Below are 22,651 nucleotides of genomic sequence, written 5' to 3'. Positions count from 1 at the left end.
CTAGGGAATCCAACTGAAAGGATACCATAGCAATGTTATATGATTAACTTGCCATACCAAGTCATTGGATAATTGTAGACCTTGCAAGGCTCCAGCTCAGGAACTTTACTTTCACAGTATTTATACTCTCTAGCCTTAGTGAGCAATGATTGAAAAGCAACTTCAGGAGTCAAATAGATTTTGATAAAATTAGAGATAACTGGGGAAATAATATAAGGCCTTGCTCTTTTGAACACAAAATAAATCTAGCTTTGGTGAAATAAAATCTGGCTCTAATAACACTGAAAAACCATTTATCACAATTCCCTCTGGTGTACGCTACAAACATATGGAACAAGCTTGTGGCTTAACCGATCTGCTAGAGTTCATATAACAGAATTATTATTTTCTGCATTTGAGAGAGAGAAAGTCAATATCAAAAGCCCAGTTCTGATTAGCTGGCAAATGTGCAGCATTGTAGTACAGAGCATGCATCCAGGTAGGACCACTTTGGAAATCAATTTGTTTCATTCCAATTGAGGGACACACTGTAGTATCATTTCACAAGAATGAGAGGGTTCAGCTTAATTTGCTCCTCATTTGATCCTGAACTCTGTCCATCAACCATACCTCCCACAAAGCACATGGAGACTCCATTTCTGTAGTCCTTTCTCCTATCTCTACCCTGTGATTTCCATGGGTTATTCCAGTTATGGCTAATGGAGATGAGCTAGATCTGTACAATTAATATACTGATGAGAGGTTAAAATCCAAAGTCTGTCGAGAGATAATTAATTTTATAGCGGTTTTGTCTATGTTCTGAGCATGAAGGTTCCAGTTACCACCAAATCCACTGGATTCAAGTCCAAGGATCTACCAAGTCCACTGTTGCCGTTACATAGATATATGATATATATAATCACAGGGAACAGTACAAAGGGAATAAGGTGACCAACCACATAGCATATTATGAATAGGGAATCATCTTTGTTGTCACAGTGACCTGTTCAGGAACAATCTATACACTGAAAAATGGTCACATAAGCGATTTGTTGAATAGCTATGTTAAATCAGAGTTTTAGCCCTGTAAAGGTCAGAGGCTAAATTGTGTGCTATTGTTTACATTCATATAAATACAAAGTAACTCCACAGATATTAATTGAAAATTGAAACCAGAATTTAGGCTCAGGGCTGTAACAAGATTCCATAATATGTCTATAACATGGGTTAGTCTGATTCACACAGGCAAGAGCAAACAATGTTAAAATACATGGTTGGAGCATTGTGATGTAATAACATGATGTCATAGTAAATTTTGATGTGCAAATAGGTCCTTAGAACAGTGGTTCTCAACCAGGGGTCCGGGGCCCCCTGCGGGGCCATGAGCAGGTTTCAGGGGGTCCACCAAGCAGGGTCAACATTAGACTCACTGGGGCCCCGGAGAGAAAGCCAAATCCCCACTGCACGGGGCTGAAGCCCAGGGCCCTCAGGCCTGCCACCTGGGGCTTACGCCAAAACCTGAGCAATGTAGCTTTGCTGGGGCCCCCTGTGGTATTGGGCTCGAGGCAATTGTCCTGCTTGCTACCCCCTGGCTTTTATATGCAGAAAACCAGTTACTGTGGCACAGGTGGGCTGTGGGGTTTTTATAGCATGTTGGGGAGGCCTCAGAAAGAAAAAGGTTGAGAACCCCTGCCTTACAATTCACTTACGCAAATAGCTGCTTACCTCAAATGAGCAGTGACCATTTCCTCCTATCACTTCCCCTTGGAAGAAAGGTCAAGGTTTTAGTTCCTCCTTGTGTTCAGGCATGATGACTCCTGCAGTTTGCGTGACAGTGCTTGTTACAGGTCACTGTAGCTAGTTACATGGAAGACGATCATGGAACATGTTGCATTAAGTGCAAAAATTAAATGGAAAAGAAGTGGTGTTAAAGTTCAGATTTTACATGAACAAGATTCAGGAAGTTCATTTTGTTAAGGCTGGTGCTGATGGTTAACTGTGGAAGTTGTGATATTGGAGATATAAAATATGACATGAAATGTTCACTAGAGGCAACCTGCAGGATGGTGAAGGTTGGGGATGACTGAATAACCTGGTATGCAGGGTTGTTTTAGAAGTGTTGGTCCCAGGATATTAGAGATACAAGGTGAGCAAGGTAATATCCTATTGGATCAACTCCTATGCAGCGTGTGGGAGTGTGTGATGATTTCTTGTTTGAGGTGATCCCTTATGCAGTATGTGAGTTGCAGTAAATGGTTCCTCAGTTTTTCTGAAGTCCTTTTGTAGAGCTGTTCAGCATATTTGGAGTTGTACGTAGTAGTCAGAGGGTTACAGTCTGTGAGTCCTCTGGGGATGATGATGTGTTTATTGCATTTGCTCAGGAAGTAGATGTTGCTGTTAAGTTTTGCCTCCTTTTTCTTCATGTTTTGGAGTTTGCATTTAAGACGGCAAAATTCGGTATCTTCCATTGTTGCATGCAATATTGTTGTAGCCACATTAGTCCCAGAATATTTGTGATACAGGTGGGTGAGGTAACATCTTCTATTGGACCCGTTTCAGACATTGGTCCAATAAAAGATATTACCTCACCCACCTTGTATCTCTGTATAACCTTGTATATAACAGCGCTGACAGCTGTGGCCACATCCTTTTAATGATGGACGTGGGATATATGCTACAGATATGAATTGCTGTGCAGAAACCAGCATACAGGGGTTTTATCATGCTGCCCTGGAGCTTTAAAATTCTTTATCATCTTCATTTCCTGCATTGCAAGGTCAATTCCATTGAATAACAATTTTTCCTTGTGCAAAAGACACTCTTCCTGCAGACAGGTGAGATTCTAAGGCTACAGTATAGCAGAGCAGTCAATTTGGTGCAAGATTTTTGCTTTTCCTTGGTACATCTTCAGCCCTATTACTCGTGGACTCTACACACAACAGAAATGCCTCTGGAAATGTGGTGTGGAAGGAGAGAGAGCGAGACAGACTGAACACTCTAAATCATAAAATAAAGCCCAGGTCAAATAGTATTGCTAAATGTTCCACTTTGTTTAGTTGAGACGTATAGAAGGGGTGGCCAGAAAAGAACAATTTTATTTTGTGAAAATTTCAAGTTTTCAAAATTTATTTCTGAATCAGAATGAAAATGAAACCTTTCAACATTTGTCATGAAAGATCAAGAGAGAGAAGTTGGTTTTATTGAGTAGGGTGCGCCAGCTTCAAGTCCCTGCTCTGAATAAGGCAGAGTAGGGACTTTAACCAGGATGTGGCACAGCCCAGGTGGATGCCACTGGGCTAAAGTCAGTCTCTTTCAAACTGGAAATTCCATGCTGGACCTGAACTTCCTGACACAGTTTTTGTTGACAGATACATACAAAACATTAGACAAAGCCGCATTTTTTGTCATAAAGAAGTTTAGTCAAAAAATGTTTGACCAGCTTGTAATATATGGTACAATGTTTTCAGCCTTTCTTCATATCACAGGATAAACATATATTTTAAATGACACATTTTTCTCTTAATTTTGAGTAATTTCATCCTTTACAGAATTTTTCTGACAGACTTTAAAGCATGATAAAAGTTCTAATACAGGAGTTTAAAAGTCTAGTATGTGTTACGAAAGCCCAAACATTGTTTTCAGGTTCCACCAAAGAACAGCCCCGGGCTGAAATAGTTTCAGCCCAGGCAATCACAGTACTGCAGTTTTCTAGAATAATGATCCAAACCACTAAAGCTGACAGTAGAGTTCAATTTAAAAGTTTGAATTAAATTAGCTGTATACTGGTATTAAAAATCGAGCGGTGGTTTATTAGAAATCTTATATCTGCCATCTCACCTATGCTTGTCTGCTGACTTTTTTTCTGCTTGACTATCCAATAACTCTGTGAAGCTACTATTTGATGGTGAATTTCAAGTTTGAAACACCTCTGGGAAAATTCACATAGCATCTTCCATTATGGCCAGAAGTCTCACTTTTGTAGAAGTTCCAGGGAAGTAGCTAATTCTATGCATAACCAGATGATTGTTCACAAACAGTTTACCAATGAGTTCACAACAAAATTAAGAACTCTGATAAAACCGGTTTTGATCCTGAACTGTTTCACACTTCAACCCATGCAAATCTGGTTTTGTACAAAAATGGAATGAACCTTTGTTTTAACGAAGTTAGAGCTGTGCAAGCCTTTCTATCTCAAAATGCTGTGTTTTTGCTCATTACTCTAGTATTTTAAAGGCAACAATATCCAGTTTTGCTCCATATATACATTGTGTGTTTGGGTATGAAATCTTAATAGGCAATAAATCAGCAACAGAACAGATGTTTACTTCTTAATATGCCAATATTGTGTCTGACGTCCTGAAATTATCTTTCACAGATTCTCCAAAGATTTAATTTCTTGATGTACCATGAAAGGTAAATTAAACTTTATACAGTTCTTTAGGTACATGAAAAATAGGTTGTTTGGTTATAGATCTGTATAAAATTGATGGTCTTACTTCACAGTGGGTTGTGCAAACATTTTCTTTGGTTTTTCTCCACGGAGGCTTGCAACTCTGTGTTTTTGGTTTGACTTTCGTGTTTGAATTCAAAAATCTCAAAGCTGAACTTAGGCAAAACTGCAGAGCTCCAACAGGCTTTGTATCAAATCCATGATCCTCCCAGTGTTTTGTTGCAGAACAGCAAATCATCTCAGGTTTGTTTGAAATTCGACACAGGCTCAGTCCAAGAGGTTTTGGAACTGGACAGAGCTTTATGCACACTTTTTTAGGCTTATGAGGAAACTCAGGTAGGTGAGTTTTACATGGTTTCAGGTGTCATTGAGTAAAACTTAACTCTGTACAGAAGATCAGCATGAGCCAAGTTCTGAAGGCTTAGAAGGGGCTTAAATGGTGCATATAGCACTTTTTGTACAAGGTGCATGTTGCTTATGGAGATCATTGTACACAGTGCAATTATTTATTCTTCCTTGTCTCTTTTGTGATAATAAATGAGGAAATCTCTAAAAGACCTCAGGTGAAATTCTGAAGTTGATGGCAAAACTCCCATTGACTTCTACAGGGCCAAGGTTTCACCCATGGATGCTACCTGATTCTAACATGGTGCTTTATCATTTGGGAAGTGAAGTTGTAAAATTTCTTGCGAGGTTCTGCTTCTCATTCATCCTGGGGGTGAGGGGGCTGGGGAGTACATGAGAAAAAAACTCTACTTGTACAGGCGCTTAATAGAAAACAGGAGGCCTTCATAGAGGAGGGTCAGCTTGGTTAAATGCAAAGCTAAATCATAACATCTTGAATCGAGCACCATTTTTCTAGGATAATTAATAATAGCCTCAAAGGGATCAGTAAACAACAGTTTGAATTTCTGTCTAAATGGGAGTCGATCACATATCTTCTATAGGGTTCATAGCTTTTCATCGCCAGCCTGGTCCTGCAGCTGTACTGGTGAATAAATTCTGTGTCAATCCGTGAAGGACATATCACAGGCACACAGAGTTAGACAGTTAGTGGTTACAGCAGAAGTATAATGTTGCCTATTGCTACAGGACAAAGGAAAATAAGCCTTTTCTTTCCCATGAGCCGTTGTTTTTAAAACCAATTAAAAATTAGCTCTTAGCTCCACCCTTGCTTCACTTTTCATTCAAACTCCTGCCAAACCAAATTCCTTTTCATCACTTTTTTATTGATTTTTCTCTTTACAATAAAACTGGCATCGCAACAAACATAACTTCAGAGCAGATGTCGATACAGTCTTTTGTGTCAGTATATTTTAAAAATATCTACATAATCCACCTAAATAATGCTTAACAAGCTAAAACCCCCAAAATTAACAGGGTCATTGTCTCTTTCAGTTTCATTATTGGTTCACATCCATCTACCTTTAAGATGTCTAAGCAATGATCTAATTGATCTCACGCACACGCACGCACTGGCCAAAGATTTTCAAAAATGACTGGTGATTGTTTGGGTGCCTCAACTTTTGAGTGCAATTTGGGACACCTTAACAGGATCTCATTTTCACATGAAGGGTGCTTAGCATTTTCTACAAGTCAGGCTCTTTTCTGGTGTCTCAAATAGGGCACCCAAAAAGTTGGACACCCAAAATCACTAGTCACTTTTGGAAAATCAGTCCCAGTCTATAAAAGGAAATTCACCCCAGGGTGGAGGACACTTAAAACTGCCTGTAAATCACTAACATCCCAAATGAGTCCTTAATACAGGGTTTTTAGGAACTTAAATGGTGGTGCCTAAAGTCTTTGGAGTATCCTCTGCATTGTGGTGGCTTATCCCCATTATTTCTTGAGCCACGATTTTCATCCATTGATCTTTAATGAAGCAATACACCACAAAGACTTCAATTCTGCTTTGGTGTTCAAGAAAAGAAGTATGCTGTGTACATGTCTACACAGCCAAATAAGATCAGTGGCTTGTGATTTATGCCCAAGGTAGAAAAGAAAGAAAAGAGTTCAAATTCAAACTTTTTTCATACTTGTATACAACTGACAACATATCCTGCCCCTTTGATACCTTCATCCCACCTCTCCACTGAATATTTGGGTTGGAACTCCTGAATTCAATTTAAGTTCTCAATCCTGTTGGATCTGGGAGAATACAGTTTGAAGGGTTATTATTGCACACTTTAAATCATAAACATGGGGACAAAGAGTGAAAAAGAGATGTCAAATCTGGGGCATAGATGAGTTACAGCACAACTGCAGCCGTAAAACCAAGTCCTCCACAGTATTTTCTTTAACTAGAGTACTGTGGACACACCACTGCCTACCTCTGATCTCAGTGACCTGGATGTGATCTCACCATTGTGTCATTTTCATTGACACAGCCCTGTTACATAGACCCCCTTGCCCTCAATATAATTTTTGAAAAATTAGCCTCTCATTACAAAACATTAAATCTCTTGTCACTCAATCCTGTAACTTGATGAAAATGTCAGATACATAGTGGGGGTGAAAGACCCCAGTCAGGATTTAACTCAGCATTTCCTTGCTTGGCCATATAGTTTCTGGAGGGGTGGCCCTTCTGGGTCTCCATTGAGTAACAGTTTCATGGACACCAAGGTAATAGCTAAAGGAGTAAGGACCAAGAAGCCATAATTTTAGTAAGTCTGAACTTCCTGAGTTTTAAGATACCAAATACATTAAACATTTTAATGTCATGTTCAAGTCAGAAGGCTGTAGGGAGTGTAAAAGTGTATATACTGTGGACAAATAATACCTAATAAGGTGCCTTAAATAAAATAACCTGTTGTTGGTGTAATTAACTCTCCATTGTACACCTGATTCCCCGCCCTCAACCACATTACTTCACTGAAGCCTAAACTGTGTGCCTGAAATTTTTCATGTGCTGAGAGTAGAACTTTTGGAGAACTTGTGGGAGCAGGGCTTTGTTCCAGGCTCTCCCATCCCTAGTGACAACAGGTTGGTTGTGTGTTTGTCCAGCAGAAATGGAATACATCGCAAACCAAAGAAACATGGGCAACCGTGGAACAACTGAAGATCTGTAATATCATAAACAGATTATCCTATTTGAATGAATTAATAGTATCAGATTATGCTTTAAGTGGTGCACCATGTATATGGCATAACTTGCATTGACTTTCATTAAGAATTGTGGTGACATATAGGGAGGGAAGATTTCCTGTGGTGTGTAAATACTACACAGTGTCCTGTGGCCTTACAGGGAAAAATCACTGATGGATAAGGTTAAATGTACAGTTTAATATTCTAAAATAACCATATTGAAGGCTATGTTTATGTAGAGTTAGAAATCCCTTCTGGAGTAACAGACTCCCAAGGTAAAATTTGAGTTTATCTAATGAGGAATCAGAACAGAGACTTGAAACTTGGCCTCCCACATCACAGACAAGTGCTCTAACCACTGTGGTCATTGTGGGGTATGGTGTTTACAATCTCTCTGGAGTTGTTCCATTTTGTATAACTGATTATTCATCGGACCAGAGAGAAAGATGGAAAAACAATGGCATGATAATGATAGGTACAGTGGATTTGGAAAATAAAAAAAAACAATTGGAAGAGAGATTAAGTATCATATAAATGACTTTGTCTTGGATGTAATCAGAGTGAGATAACAGGACAGCATTTGTAACTAGTACAACAAAGATTCATTCAACAATATCTGTTCTGTACCACAGCCTTGTAAAGTTCTACTCACCCTCTCATCCAAGCTAAAGGATTTATTTTGGCAGGTGAATAAAATATTGTTATTGTCATTATCATAGTAAGGATGAGCAAATTGGTTTTGAATCTAGGGTGGAAAATTTTCATGGCAGTTTTGCAGGTTAGCTTGGCATTTTGGAATATGTTTTCTCTGACAGATTTTGTTTAAACTATTTCTAAGTGCATAAAGAATCACCCCAGCAAATGGGGGGAAAATACAGATCCCATTTTAAATCAAATCATCAGAAGATCTGATAATTAAATGAACATATCATGGCTGGATTAGCTTTGACTGTAATGCTAGCATTTAGATACATCATTTATAAACACAATCATCAGAAATGTATTCACTTCAAAGGACTTAATATAACCTACCAAGCTGCATTCACTATAGTTTGTTTATGTTGCTTTCCGGAGTTGAAGGACACTCTTCATCTTCTCCTCATTTGTGGTTTAAATTAAAAGGTCAGACAGCTCAAGGTTCAAAAATCTGTATTCCTGGCTGCTGTAGTCTATTGGTCATCCTACTCTGAAATTGTATTTTGCAATGATTCATTCTTTAGAGGTATAATGATTAAGACTACGATTATGTCATTGAGGTCAGGGAAGTCACAGAATCCATGACTTCCTTTGACCTCCATGAAACTTTCTGACCCGGGGCTGGAGCTCCCAGCCAGCCCACTGCACCCCTCAATTCTCAGCCCCCACACTGGTGGAGGCACCCGGCAGCTGTCCAGTGGGGGGGCAGCAGGAACGCCCCACAGCTGCCCAGACGTGGAAGGCAGACGGAGGATACCCCTGCAGCTGCCCAGCTGCAGTGGGCTGCCAGAGGCCTCCCACCGCTGACCAGCACAGCAGGCAGGGAGGGGACCCCCTACAGCTGCCCACCCATGGCAAGCGGCTGGGGGACCCTGAAGCTCCCAGCTGTGACAGGCAGTGGGGGACCCCCATGAGCACCCAGCCACCATGAGGCGAGGGGACCCCACGCAGTCGAGCCCCATGGGCAGGAAGGCCCCACAGCTCCCACTCCTCACTGCAATGGGGGACCTCGGAGCTCCCACTGACCACAGTGGTGGGGGACCCGAGAGCCCCAGTAGCAGTGGTTGCTGAACCTGCCTCCCCATTTTGTCTGGGATATTTTTAGTGGAAGTCAGGGACTTCCATAAATTTTTGTTATTGCCCATGATCTGTGTATGACTTCCACTAAAAATATCCATGAGAAAAACTTAGCCTTAATACTGATAATTTTTCAGCTATAACCACTATTCATTCATTTTCACTGGAGACTCCTTGGTTCACTTTTAGCCTCTCAAGTACATATTTACGATCCTTTTTCAAAGAGGCATGTATCAGTGAAATTCTTCTGCTGACTTTTCACTTACTAATTACAAGCAGGGAACTAGTTCTCCTTTTGCAAACAAAGCCACAATTTTAACATCTTCTCTGAGTTTAGCTCTGGTTCTAGAACCACAGAGTACATAAATTGTGATCATGATAATGTCATGCTTTCATCCTAGCTTGAAATAGCATCTGTCCATTATAATGTCTTTGAAATCTTTATTGATAAAGGATCTAGACCTGTTTTTACTTACTGCATAATGTACTTGGCAGAGGTTAATATTTTGCATCAAGAAAGAGATCAGAATATAATTCCTGCAGATAATGAAGATGACGGTGTAGAATTCAAACTTGTGCTTTCCTACACCTTTCAACATTAGAGAAAACATAGATTTTAGAAACTGAGAGATTTACTATTTTTATGAGAAATATGGAAGGGTTTTACTGCTCTTTTTGTGTATAAATAGAAGGCTTATTGGCTCTATGTATTTGGGACTAAAAGAAATTCACATGCATTCATTTATTTAATAAATTTCCACAACCATAAAACAAAAGGAACTTTTTTCTAAATTGGTAATTATAATCTGATTTATATTTTTCTCGTAAGTGGGCCAAATTCATTGTTGAATCAACTCCACTAAAGTCAGTGGAATTACGCCAGTCATTACTTCAGCCACATTTCTCTGACAAAATGAAGTTTGAAATGTGGTGCAGATTCCATATTATATTGAGAACAAAGATATTTGCAAATTCTGGTTTTGCTATCTGGACTCTGGCCAATCAAATGAATCATGCATAATATCAATGGCCTTGAGAAATGCTGAGCATGTCCTGAGAAATGTCATCACAATCTAGATATGGTTCTTTCTTTTTCCATCTTTCAGCATGTTTTGAAGTCTATGTCATGACTTTTTTTTTTTTTTTGCTGGATGTCTGTGTAATCATATAACATTTTATGTACTGTATAAACATTTACTTAGTATAACAATTCTAGCACAAGAATGTGCAAGCTCTTAATTGCTAAGACACGTAAGGAAGTGTCGTAGTGTGATAATGTTATGCATTTAATTCATTTGCTAGATAAGATTTAAAGTTGAGTATTTTCAGGATCATAAGGATAATGTTTGCTGTGGAGTGTTTTAGTGTGGTTTTAAAATGTTTCTAAAGATTAGCAAGGGATGGATGGTTCTGAGGATTAGTAATGAGACATAAATATTTTTAACTCCTAGGTTTCTGTTTAATATCTACCCCTTGCCGCTAGATTCCAAAAGTTATCATTTGACATCTTTTCAGTGGTCAGAGCTCTGTTCCAAATGTACTAAAAAAAAAAAAACAAAAAAAAAACAGTTGAAAGGAGGCACTAATTAGTATCATCCAGCCAGCCTCAGCAGAAAAGACAAAGATTGAATTGGCATGGAGATTAAGCTATCCTTTGCTCGCAAGAGGTGATCTCTCCTGGTTGAGGTTGAGGCATATGGATAGACTGTGGTCTAGTTGGTTTTATCATTATAACTTTTATGCAAACATATAGAGGACATCAGTGGGCAGGGGTTGGGGGAGGAGATATTAAATGCCCTATTTATTGAGGAGTGTCATGGCTTCAATAATGATTGTCATGAAAGATGCCATTTTTACAGGAGTACTTTGAGGAATGTTTGTGATCATCCAACCTGTTTGGTTAGACTTGTTGAGTAAAGATGTCAATTATTTGTGAACCTTATAAAAACTCAGGTTCAGAGGTACCAATTTCAACAAACATACTTACATGGTAATTTCAAATGTAGCTGTAAATGACAATACCATGGATGTACACTGTGGCATGTTGCCAATGAGTGCCCAATCCATCAGGCATTGAAAGGTGGCCACAGATACATGGACACCAAAATGGTATGGTCTTAAATTGATATTGTCTGAATAGGGTGGAGATTAAAGTCTTTTCTTGTGACTTGAGTACCAATACCACTCTTGACCTGACAAAGTCGCAATATATTTGGTGGCTCCAAATCTCTCCAGCAACTCATCACTCTAGACATAGTATAAGTGTCAAATTTTGATAGTGCATTTATTTTCTGGAAATCAATGGAAAAATGGGTTGATCCATCCAGCTTTGGCACAAGTACAGTGGGACTTTTCCACACACTGGGATACAGGCATACAACACACTGTATGCACTGGAGATAGATGGTATCTCCAAGGGTTTGTTCAAGCCCTGCTAGCTGTTTCCTAACCAATGGCTACAGTCCTGGCACATCTATCCCATTAACCTGTACTGGGACAAATGTCTTAGCCAGGCCTCTTTTCTGAGCCCTGGTGTCAGCTGTCCATGGCTATCAACAATTGCAGACCATGAAGAAGCAGTCACTATGGAAATGACCATGCTGTGCACAAACAAAAGAGCTTTCCATAGAGGTACTGCACTCAACTCCCTGCTCATCTAAGGGAAGATAGATGCCCAAGGAGGGCCCTCATTTGGGATCAGGCTTTTCCATGTGAGGCCGGATCTCCAGGATCGTGCCATAGCTGCTGTTCGTCCGTGGATTTAGTCAAGATAAATGGTATTTTGGAGGCCACCCTCTTCATCTGGCCTATAGATTTGCAGGAATTGGTCCCCTTAGATAGCTTTATAATTGTGCATCAGGCTCACAACATCACACAATATCTTTAATTTGGTCACAACAGCCATTCCTGTCCCACAGCCAGGAGGATCTGAGTGAACTGCTCCCGTACAATCTTTACGGTCACCTGCGACCCAGATCACCTTTCAGGTTGGAATCAGAGCAACCAAAAAGAGCAATCAACCTGTGTAAAGGGTCTGGGCTACTGCTCAAGATCAGGCCGGTAGTGGGTCTTTCTCCCAGCAACAGAAGGCTTGGGTTTTGGCTCTGATGTCTAAGATGGCCACCTTGACCCATGCATAGTCAGGAATGGCCATGGCATTGAGGTCACAATATTGGGGTTTTGCTGGCTTCCTGACACAGGATGCCAACAAAGAGTGATATAATTAGGCATTTTAGTACCCTGGACGAGCAAGCATATTTGCGCTCCGCACTAGAGCCCTGAGCAGGACTGCTTTTTAATCCCACCATCCTGCCCTGTGGGACAGGATTGGGTTTAAAAGAATAGTCCTCACACACCGCAAACAACATGAACGGCCCAGACAGCAGCCACCACTCTCCGGCTGCCTAGCTCTGAAGGCAGCACCAAATTCAGCAGCATCGCAGAAGTAAGGGCGGGCCGTGCCCCCCTGACTTGTGCATTGTCTTCAGAGCTAGATGGATGGAGAGTGGGGATCCCTGGCTGGTCACCCAGCTCTGAGGGCAGCACTGCCATCACCATCACCAGCACGGAAGTAAGGGTGGCCTGGTGTGGGATTGCCGCCCTTACTTCTGCGCTGCTGCTGCTGGTGGTGGCGCTTTCTTCAGAGCTGGGCGGCCAGAGAGCAGCAGCTGCTGGCTGGGATGCTCACATTACTTGCCTCACAGAAGAGCTATTTTTTTATTCCTGCTCCCATCCCGCTCCACAATACCTACCGCCACTCACACCTTCTCTCGCGTTGTTTGTTGAATTTTTATCCTGCTCCTGCTATTATGGTAGTGGGTCCTGCTGGACCCTCTGCATCCCCATCCCACTGCAAGGCTTTCGCTTCTACAATATTTTTCATCATTTTTCTGCCCCCTCCCCTCGCATCTGTGCCCTGGGCTGCTTCCCCACTCGTCCGTCCTGGTTACAGCCCTGCCGACAAACTAGTCCAGTGCTTGGGTGACCATTGTCCTGCCATGGCAACCTGGTCAAAGGTGATGATGATGGCTTCTGGGTCATCTTCACTCCCCTTTTTTGAGTTTTATCAGAACGCTTGGATCTGGAGTGCTGTCTGAAGGTCTTGCTGCGGGATGTAAGTCTGACCCCTGAAACTGTGAGAGAGTCACTATTTGTTGGACAGGGCGTTGTTGCTGTTCTTATTGCTGCACTGCCAACTGCTGAATGAGCTGATGCTGTTGTTGTGTCTCCTGCTGGTGCTCCTGGGTGGCCATTTGTTGGAACAGCTGGGTAGCGTTGTTGCTGCAGTTGGACTGCCAGTTCTTGGAGGCTGTCCAGCAGCCACTTCAATACTGTTACCATCTCTATCCTTTTACTCTTCTTAGGCCTCACAGCAGGTCTGGGATTTGGCCTACTTTCTCTGCCAAATTGTGATGGGGCTGGGCTTACGTGCGATGCCACCTAGTAGTTACGTTACTAAGTATCAACTCCACCCTGTCTCTGGCCTTCCTTGCTGGCAATCACTCCAATAATGTGACGGTCCACCTTTTGGTAGATAGCGACTTGACCCACTGGGCCACTTCACCAATTGAAAGTTCGCCCCCTTCAGAGTACAATACAGTGTGTATAGTTCCACATCCGTGCGTCACCTGTGAGTGGCACACCTTTGATTCAGAGCTTACAACATCTCTATCATCTCGATCTCTCCAACAGTGGGAAAAGGGGTTTATCTACCCAGATAAAGTTTCAGGTTGGAGTCAGAGCCATCAATACTTTTAAAGGGTCTGGGCCACTGCTGATGATCAGGCCCTCTCTGGGTCTTTCTTCTGGCAAAAGCACTCTTGGGTTTTGGCTGTGATGTCAAAGATGTCTAAGATGGCCACTTGACCCAAGGTCAAGGCCATGATATGGGGCTTTTGCTGGCTCCATCAAACAGGATGCCAACAAACAGTGCCGTAACTAAGCATTTTAGCACCTGGGACGAGCAAACATATTTGTGCCTCTCCCCATCCCCCCACTAGAGCCCTGTGCAGGACTATTTTTTTAATCCTGCCATCCCGCCCCATGGGACAGGATTGGGATTAAAAGAATAGTCCTCCTGCACTGCAAACAACATGAATGTCCCAGCCAGCTGCTGCCTAGCTCTGAAGGAAGCATTGCTGCCAGGAGCACAGAAGTAAGGGCTTGTGCACTGCACTAGCCAGTAGCCACCGCTAACCGGCCACCTAGCTCTGAAGGCAGCACCACCACCAGCAGCTACACGGAAGTAAGGGTGGCATGGTATGGTTTTGCCTCCCTTCTGTGCCTTTGCCAGCAGCAGCACGGAAGTAAGGGTGGCATGGTATGGTACTGCTGCTTGTGGTGGTGCTTCCTTCAGAGCTGGGCAGTTGGAGAGCCGGAGAGCCGGTCGGGAGCCCAGGTCTGAAGGCAGCACCGCCGCAAGAAGCAGCATGGAAGTAAGGGTTGCGTGGAATGGTATTGTCACACTTACTTTTGCACTGCTTGCAGCGACGGTGCTGACTTCACAGCTGGGTGGCCAGATAGTGTTGGTCGTGGGCTTGCCACCTAGCTGTGAAGGCAGCGTCACTGCCAGCAGCACCACGGAAGTAAAGGTGGCATGGGATGATATTGCCTCCCTTACGTCTGTGCTGCAGCCTAGCAGCAGCGCGGAAGTAAGCATGGTATGGTATATTATTGCTGCCCTTACTTCCCCGCTACTACTGCTGGTGGCAATCCCTTCAGAGCTGGGTGGCTGGATAGTGGTGGCTCCTGGCTGACCACCAAGCTCTGAAGGCAGTGCCGCCTGTGACATTGTACCCCAAAATGCTTTGTGGGAATATGACATAACTGGAATATGTTTTATGCTACATGTGCCATGTAACATGTCTCTGTAAAGCTTATGGTCTACTGAATCTATTCATCCTATTTGTACACATATATCATTTTTGTATTTGAAGTTATGAATATTGGCTGTATACTTGTCTGATTCTAAGTAGGTTTTAGTGAAGCAGTTGGTCAGCTTCCTGAGAAAATACCATTCTCAGTAAGTGCCCAATCAAAAAGCCCTTAAGCCAGCAATGAACTTGGAGACGCCAGTCCACATCTGAGCTTTCTCAGGAATGTGGCTTGGCTGGTAAGGAACTCAGTCATGCATGGACATGTGACTTGCCCAGGTGACTCCAAAACTCCATTTTGTAGCTGGACTTTGCATAGGAGAGAGGAGGGGGTCTCAGCCCACAAGAGCAAGTCTATTGAAACCCCTGGGAGACCCCTCCATTTTGTCTTCAGCTGGCTAAAGAGATAGCCTCTCCACCCCCAGGGATACCTGAAAGAAACTGGAACAAAGGACTGTAACTACAGGGGGTGTGAGTGATTGCTGGACCCAGACTAGAAGGAGACTAGTCCGTAAAAGGAAGCTTACTGGGTGAGGATTTTATCTGGATTCAGTTTTATTACTGTACTAGACTTAGACTTGCATGTTTTATTTCATTTTGCTTGGTAATTCACTTTATTCTGTCTGTTACTACTTGGAATCACTTAAATCCTTCTTTCTGTATTTAATAAAATCACTTTTTACTTATTAATTAACCCGGAATATATATATTAACACCTGGGGGGGAGGGCAAACAGCAGTGCATATCTCTCTATCAGTGTTATAGAGGGTGAACAATTTATGAGTTTACCCTGTATAAGCTTTATACAGGGTAAAATGGATTTATTTAGGGTTTGGACCCCATTGGGAGTTGGGCATCTGACTGTCAAGGACAGGAACACTTTTTAAGTTGCTTTCAATCAAGCCTGCAGCTTTGGGGCACATGGATCAGACCCTGGGTCTGTGTTGGAGCAGACTGGCATGTCTGGCTCAGCAAGACAGGGTGCTGGAGTCCTAAGCTGTAGGGAAAGCAGGGGCAGAAGTAGTCTTGAGACATCAGGTAGCAGTCCCAAGAGGGTTTCTGTGATCCAATCCGTCACACCGCCACCAGCAGCAGCAGGGAAGTCAGGGTTGCAGTGTATGGTATTGCAGCCCTTACTTCTGCACCACCGCCACCAGCAGAAGCGTGGAAGTAAGGGTGGCATGGTATTGCCACGCTTACTTCTGCACGGCTGGTGGTGGTGGTAATGCCTTCAGATCTGGGTAGTCGGAGAGTGGAGGCCGCTGCCAGGCGTCCAGCTCTCAAGGCAGCACTGTCATAAGTAGCCGCAAAGAAGGGTGGCATGGCATGGTATGGTATTGCCACCCTTAAATCTGTACTGCTGCTGGCGGTGGCACTGCCTTCAGAGCTGGACCACCAGAGAGTGGCAGCTGCTGGACCGGGGGTTCATGTTGCTTGCCTTGCAGGAGGTCTGTTTTTTTAATCCTGCTCCCAGACCATCCCACAGTACCCACTGCCACTCCCACTCGCACCTGCTCCTGCATTGGTTGTTGAAATTATATCCCGCTCTTGCTATTATGCCAAAGGGTCATGCAGGACCCTCCGGATCCCCATGCTTCTGCTGTGCTCTAGCCCCTACCATTTTTTCAACATTTTTCTGCCCCTCACCCCGGATCTGCCACCTGGGTGGCTGTCCCGTTTGCCCCTCCCTGATAATGGCCCTTGTCAAGGTTCCTTCCCCATTCTGAACTCTAGGGTACAGATGTGGGGACCTGCATGAAAACCTCCTAAGCTTACTTTTACCAGCTTAGGTTAAAACTTCCCCAAGGTACAAACTATTTTACCCTTTGTCCCTGGACTTCCACTGCCACCACCAAACTTTATCTGGGTTCCTGAAAAAACGTAGTTTGGAAACGTCTTTCCCCCCAAAATCCTCCCAACCCTTGCACCGCACTTCCTGGGGAAGGTTTGGTAAAAATCCTCACCAATTTGCATAGGTGACCACAGACCCAAACCCTTGGATCTTAGAACAATGAAAAAGCATTCAGTTTTCTTACAAGAACACTTTTAATAGACGTAAAAAGGAATCACCTCTGTAAAATCAGGATGGTAGATACCTTACAGGGTAATTAGATTCAAAACATAGAGAATCCCTCTAGGCAAAACCTTAAGTTACAAAAAAGACACACAGACAGGAATATTCATTCTATTCAGCACAGCTATTTTCTCAGCCATTTAAAGAAATCATAATCTAACACATACCTAGCTAGATTACTTACTAAATTCTAAGACTTCATTCCTGTTCTGTCCCCAGCAAAAGCATCACACAGACAGACACAGACCTTTGTTTTTCTCCCTCCTCCCAGCTTTTGAAAGTATCTTGTCTCCTCATTGGTTATTTTGGTCAGGTGCCAGCGAGGTTACCTTTAGCTTCTTAACCCTTTACAGGTGAGAGGAGCTTTCCCCTGGCCAGGAGGGATTTTAAAGGGGTTTACTCTTCCCTTTATATTTATGACAGCTCTGCCAACAAAATAACCCAGTGCCTGGGAGGTCCTTGTGCTGCCATGGCAACCTGGTCAAAGGTCATGACTATGGCTTCTGGGTCATCTTCAGTTCTCTTCTTTGTGAGTTTTATCAGAATTCTTGGAGCTGGAGTGCTGATTGAAGGTCTTGCTGCAGGATTTATGTTTGACCCCTGAAGTTGTTAGAGGATGTTGAGGGACAAGTACACCCCATTCTGCTCTTGTGCAGGGCAAGGGTGCTGCAGCCTCACAGCTAAGTTCATTGGACTGACCTTAACCTCAGGGTTGTCTGGCCTTATGACCAGAACTAATATGAGTGCTCTCTCCCTCAGGTCTGTGAGGCCCAATGGCCAGAGGCAATAAAGAGGCCCTCTCCCTCAGGACTCTGTGGCCCAATGTCTAGAGTCAATATAGGTGCCCTCTCACTCAGGACTGTGGCCTAATAGCCAGAGTCATAGATTTATAGATATTGAGGTCAGAAGGGACCATTATGATCATCTAGTCTGATCTCCTGCACAACACAGGCCACAGAATCTCACCCACCCACTCCTGCGAAAAACCTCTCACCTATGTCTGAGCTATTGAAGTCCTCAAATCGTGGTTTAAAGACTTCAAGGAGCAGAGAATCCTCCAGCAAGTGACCCGTGCCCCATGCTACAGAGGAAGGCAAAAAACCTCCAGGGCCTCTTCCAATCTGCCCTGGAGGAAAATTCCTTCCCGACCCCAAATATGGCGATCAGCTGAACCCTGAGCATATGGGCAAGATTCACCAGCCAGATACCCAAGAAAGAGTTCTCTGTAGTAACTCAACTCCCACCCCCTCTAACATCCCTGCCCTCTCACTCAGGGCCCAATTGACAGAATAATATGGCTACCTTCTCCCTCAGAGCTGAGTGGCATAATGGCCATAGTCAGTCAATATAGGTGAGGTTTAATTGCTGTGGAGGGATGGGCCACTACCCAGGGGGGTGTTGGCTCAGGGACTTGGACCATCCCTACTCCACCAGGTCCCAGCCCAGAACCCTGTCAGCAATGAGTACACTCATCACTGGTCACTGGGGATCCTTCCGAAACATGCCGACTTAGTTTTCAATTCTATAATCTAATCAATGTACAGTCCCTCTGGGCTACTTCCTACCCTGTCTCCCAATGCAGTGGTCTGGGCATTTCTGGGGTCTCCGGGTTCCTCGGCCTGTGCAGCTCTCAGTGGCTCTGACCTCCCTTGGGCGTCTTCAGGTAGCTGGGTATCTGCCTGGGTCTCAGCAGGTCTGGCTTCCACAATCTGGAGCTTCAGCAGCTCCTGGGCTGAAGCCAGCGCTATGTGTGTCCTCCCACATCGGCGGTCAGACCTGCCTGAGCTAAGCTGCTCCCTTTTATACTTGTGCTCCAGTAGGAGCATGCCCAGCAGGGATGAGGGGGCATGACTTCCTTGGCCCACAGTGCAGGGTTAACCCTTCCCTGTTCTGTGTGGGCCGAGTACCCCTTATCACAGAGGGTCACTGTTGGACGAGGCATTGCTACCATTCTTATTGTTACACTGCCAACTCCTGAATGAGCTGCTGCTGTTGTTGTACTGTCACCGTTGTTGCTTCTGGATGGCCATTTGTTGGAACAGCTGGTACTGTTGTTGCTGCAGTCGGGCCGTCTGTTGTTGGCTGTCCAACAGTCACTTCAATAATTTTACCATTTCTATCATTTTTCTCTCTTTTAGGCTTCACAGAAGGTCACTGGGAATCAATCTCCCCTGTCTCTGGCCTCCCTCACTAGCAATCAGTCTAAGGCTGTGGTGGTAGCTAGGTAGCGACTTGACCCATGGATCCACTTTACCAGTTGAAGTTCACCCCCTTCTGGGTTGACAGAGTTCAATATAATGTATATAGTCCAACACCTCCACACAAGAAAGGGTGTTCAACCCACATGTCGCCTGTGAGTGGCACACCCTTGACTCAAGCCTTACAACGTCTATCCTCGCCTCTTTTCCAAGGGAGGGAAAAGCGGTTTATCCCCCCTACATGAAAAGGGTGGTTCATAGGGGAGCCTGGGACCTCCCTCTCCACTCAGCATAGGGTCAAGTGCCTCATCAGTGATCCTCCAAAAGTTAGAGCCCAGAGTTCCCTAGTCTTAGGGAAGGACTAGCCTCTTCTCCAGGCCTGGGGTAGCTGATACTAGCAGAACCTTTCTTGCAGCCAGGACTCCTGTTGCACCCTTATTCAGGAGTGCCCAAGGTAAGTCTCTCGTTCTCTGCTGTCTCTCTCCTTCTGAGCTCTCTGGCTCCCTTTTAAACTCCTTGTAAACAGAGGGCTAGGAGGGCCAGTTGGTCTAGTGGTTGCAGCACTTGGCTTCCTGCCTCCTGTTTCTGTGGTTGAGGTGCCTCAGTCTTTAAGGCTGGGGGGCCATAAGGGGACCTGGGCTTTCCCACTCCAGCAGGTCCAAGCCCAGGGCTCTGTGTGAATTAACCCCGGAGTAGGGACCTCACAAGAGGGAGTCTACATTTGCTGCCCTGGGCTACTTCCTACTGTTGCTTCTTCAATTTGAGACATGACCCCTATAATCCAAGTGCCTGTGGTGCCTTGTCTCTGGAAGTGCTTCCTCATGGACCCTGGGCAGCATCCTGCTGAAGTCCCAGGTTCCTCCAGGTGGGACAGCTGTAAGTTTGGCCGGGTCAGAACCTCCACAAGGTCTCTGTGCTTCTTTCACCTGGGTTCCTCTAAGGCCGGGTGCTCCTAGGCCTCTTTCTCCATCTCCTTTGATTTGGAAGACAGTGCTAGGTTCCTGGGGGCTGCCTTGGCTGACAGGCTAGTGATCCTTCCCTCAGGTGGGAAGGCTGCTGGCTCCTGTCTCTTCACCAGTCAGCCCCAAACTGAGTCAGGTTCTCTCCTTTTCACCCCCCCTACTTGCTGGCATTAGCTATAGGTATAACTGGGCAGGGCTACCTGTGTCCAAAGGCTCTCAACCCCTTCTGTGCTGGTGGGTGTTTTCTTTGCTTCACCACACGCCTCCTCCAGCTGGAACAGGTTCTGGAGTTGCAGAGGGGAGGCATCAAAGTGGAACAGGACTGCTATCTAACCCCTCCTGGCCCTGTGTGGCGTTTATATACCCCATCACAGGCATCCTAAGAGGCACAGCCCCTATAGCACCTCTGGCAGCTGGCAAAACGAACGGATGGTGTGGAGCTGGTGCATTACCTTGGGAATAATGTCCTCCTGCTGCAAGAGAACAAGAACCTGTCAGAGACATGTGTGCTTCTAGGAATCAGGGAGGATTAATGGCAACAGAAACCAGCAGCATTTCCACCCAGCATCTGCCCATGTCTTGGGGATAGATTTACTCTCCTGACCCCTGGGATGGACTCTTGTCTTTTTCTCTAATGACCTCCAGTGCTAAACAACCCCCACCCCCATTGTAGGGTGAGCTCTGGCCTCCATTCCCTCAGCCTCCCTCTGACAGGTGTTCCACCTCCAAACCCACCTGGGGACGCAGTTCAAGTTCTCAGACTCTCTCCTCCACCCAGGTAGGGCAGGGAGGGGGCTCTAGCAGAGTGGGTGGGAGGGTTTCTAGCAGAAGCAATGTGGGATTGGGGAGGTTGAGCTCTTTCCCCAAGTGACCCCCAGTGACTAATGGTGAAGCTGCAGGATGGCAGCCCTAGTGAATGGGGCTGATTGACAGCCCCTGCTGTTTGAATCCTCCAATTCTCCCCAGAGCAGGTCCAGCCTGGGCAGCAGCAAAGCAATCTCCCCTCAGCCCATGTGCCTCCGCCCTGCCTTGTCAGTTTGCCGTGGCCCAGTCAGTCCCTGGCACCCAAAGCTGCCAGTGATAGGGGCAACTCTAAATGGTGGCTCTTGTGAGATGGACACTAGAACACTGCAAACTGGGCTGACACCCTTTGGGGCAGGAAAGGCTAATGACATCACTAGGTGACTGTCCTGCCCTTACCATCAGCAATGGCAGTTTCTCCTGGTGATGTAACCCTTGTAATTAAATAGCCTTGACAAAGAGCTGGTTCTGAACTGCTCAGGGACAAGCTGGCTCCATCCTGCTTGTGGAGGTGAATTCATGTCCCCTCCCAATGGCACCAGTTCTGACTCACATTCCCTTCCAGGCTTGTTGCTGCCCAATGGCAATAAGATGAGAATGACTTTCCATGGTCTAGAGATGAAAGGATCACCCCCAAACTTCTGAGCTTAATCCAGCTGCTTACTTTGTTGCCCATCAGCTGGTCGGCTTCCCCCAGAATGGAGTAGGCTAGGACCAGCCCAGCCTGGGTCGTAGATGGCCAGAGTTGCTGTTTTGAGGGATGACCTTCTCTGCCCCTCCAAGCAGATATTTCAGAAGATCTGAAACCAGCAGAACATGAATCTTTAGATGACTGCCCAGAGCCAGGCTCCAAATACTGGGGCTGGAATGATATTGCTGTCTAATGGCTCAGTTGCAGACACTGAGGGATCAAAAGCCATTAATGGCTCTTTCTGGAGAGAGAGTCACAGCAGGGCCCATGGCAGGCTGGGAATGTATCTGTGTGGGTGAGCAGGCATGCTCTGGAGTGCGGCTCTCAGTGACAATACAGGACCCTCTATTGTCTCCAGCAGAGATACTTCTTGGAACCAGTTGCTTGGGACCCAGGGCTTTTGGAGCTGACAGACCAAAGGTCTATTCCCTTCAGTGATATCTCTAGTAACTGGGTCTGGCGGATGACCCCCTTTCTGGGCATCCAACAAGGATCTGGTCAGGCAATAGCTGGGTGTGTCCTGCCCACTCACCAACCCAGTGGCTCCCCTTTCAGACACACGTCTGTCAGCCAGGGAGACAGGGACAGGAGCTGGATCCCCAAAGACACAATCCTGCAGTAACTCACCCACCCAGGGATTCTTTCCGTTCCACATAGGAATGGGTTCATGGAACACACGAACCCATAACCATTAGCCAGGCTGCAATCCAGGACCTTTAATGCCATCCTCTCCCACTGGGGCAAACAAGGAAGCCTATGAGCTAAA

Source organism: Lepidochelys kempii, chromosome 1 (genome assembly GCF_965140285.1).
Source record: "Lepidochelys kempii isolate rLepKem1 chromosome 1, rLepKem1.hap1, whole genome shotgun sequence".
NCBI classification, from domain to species: Eukaryota; Metazoa; Chordata; order Testudines; family Cheloniidae; genus Lepidochelys; species Lepidochelys kempii.
This window is presented reverse-complemented; position numbering follows the sequence as displayed.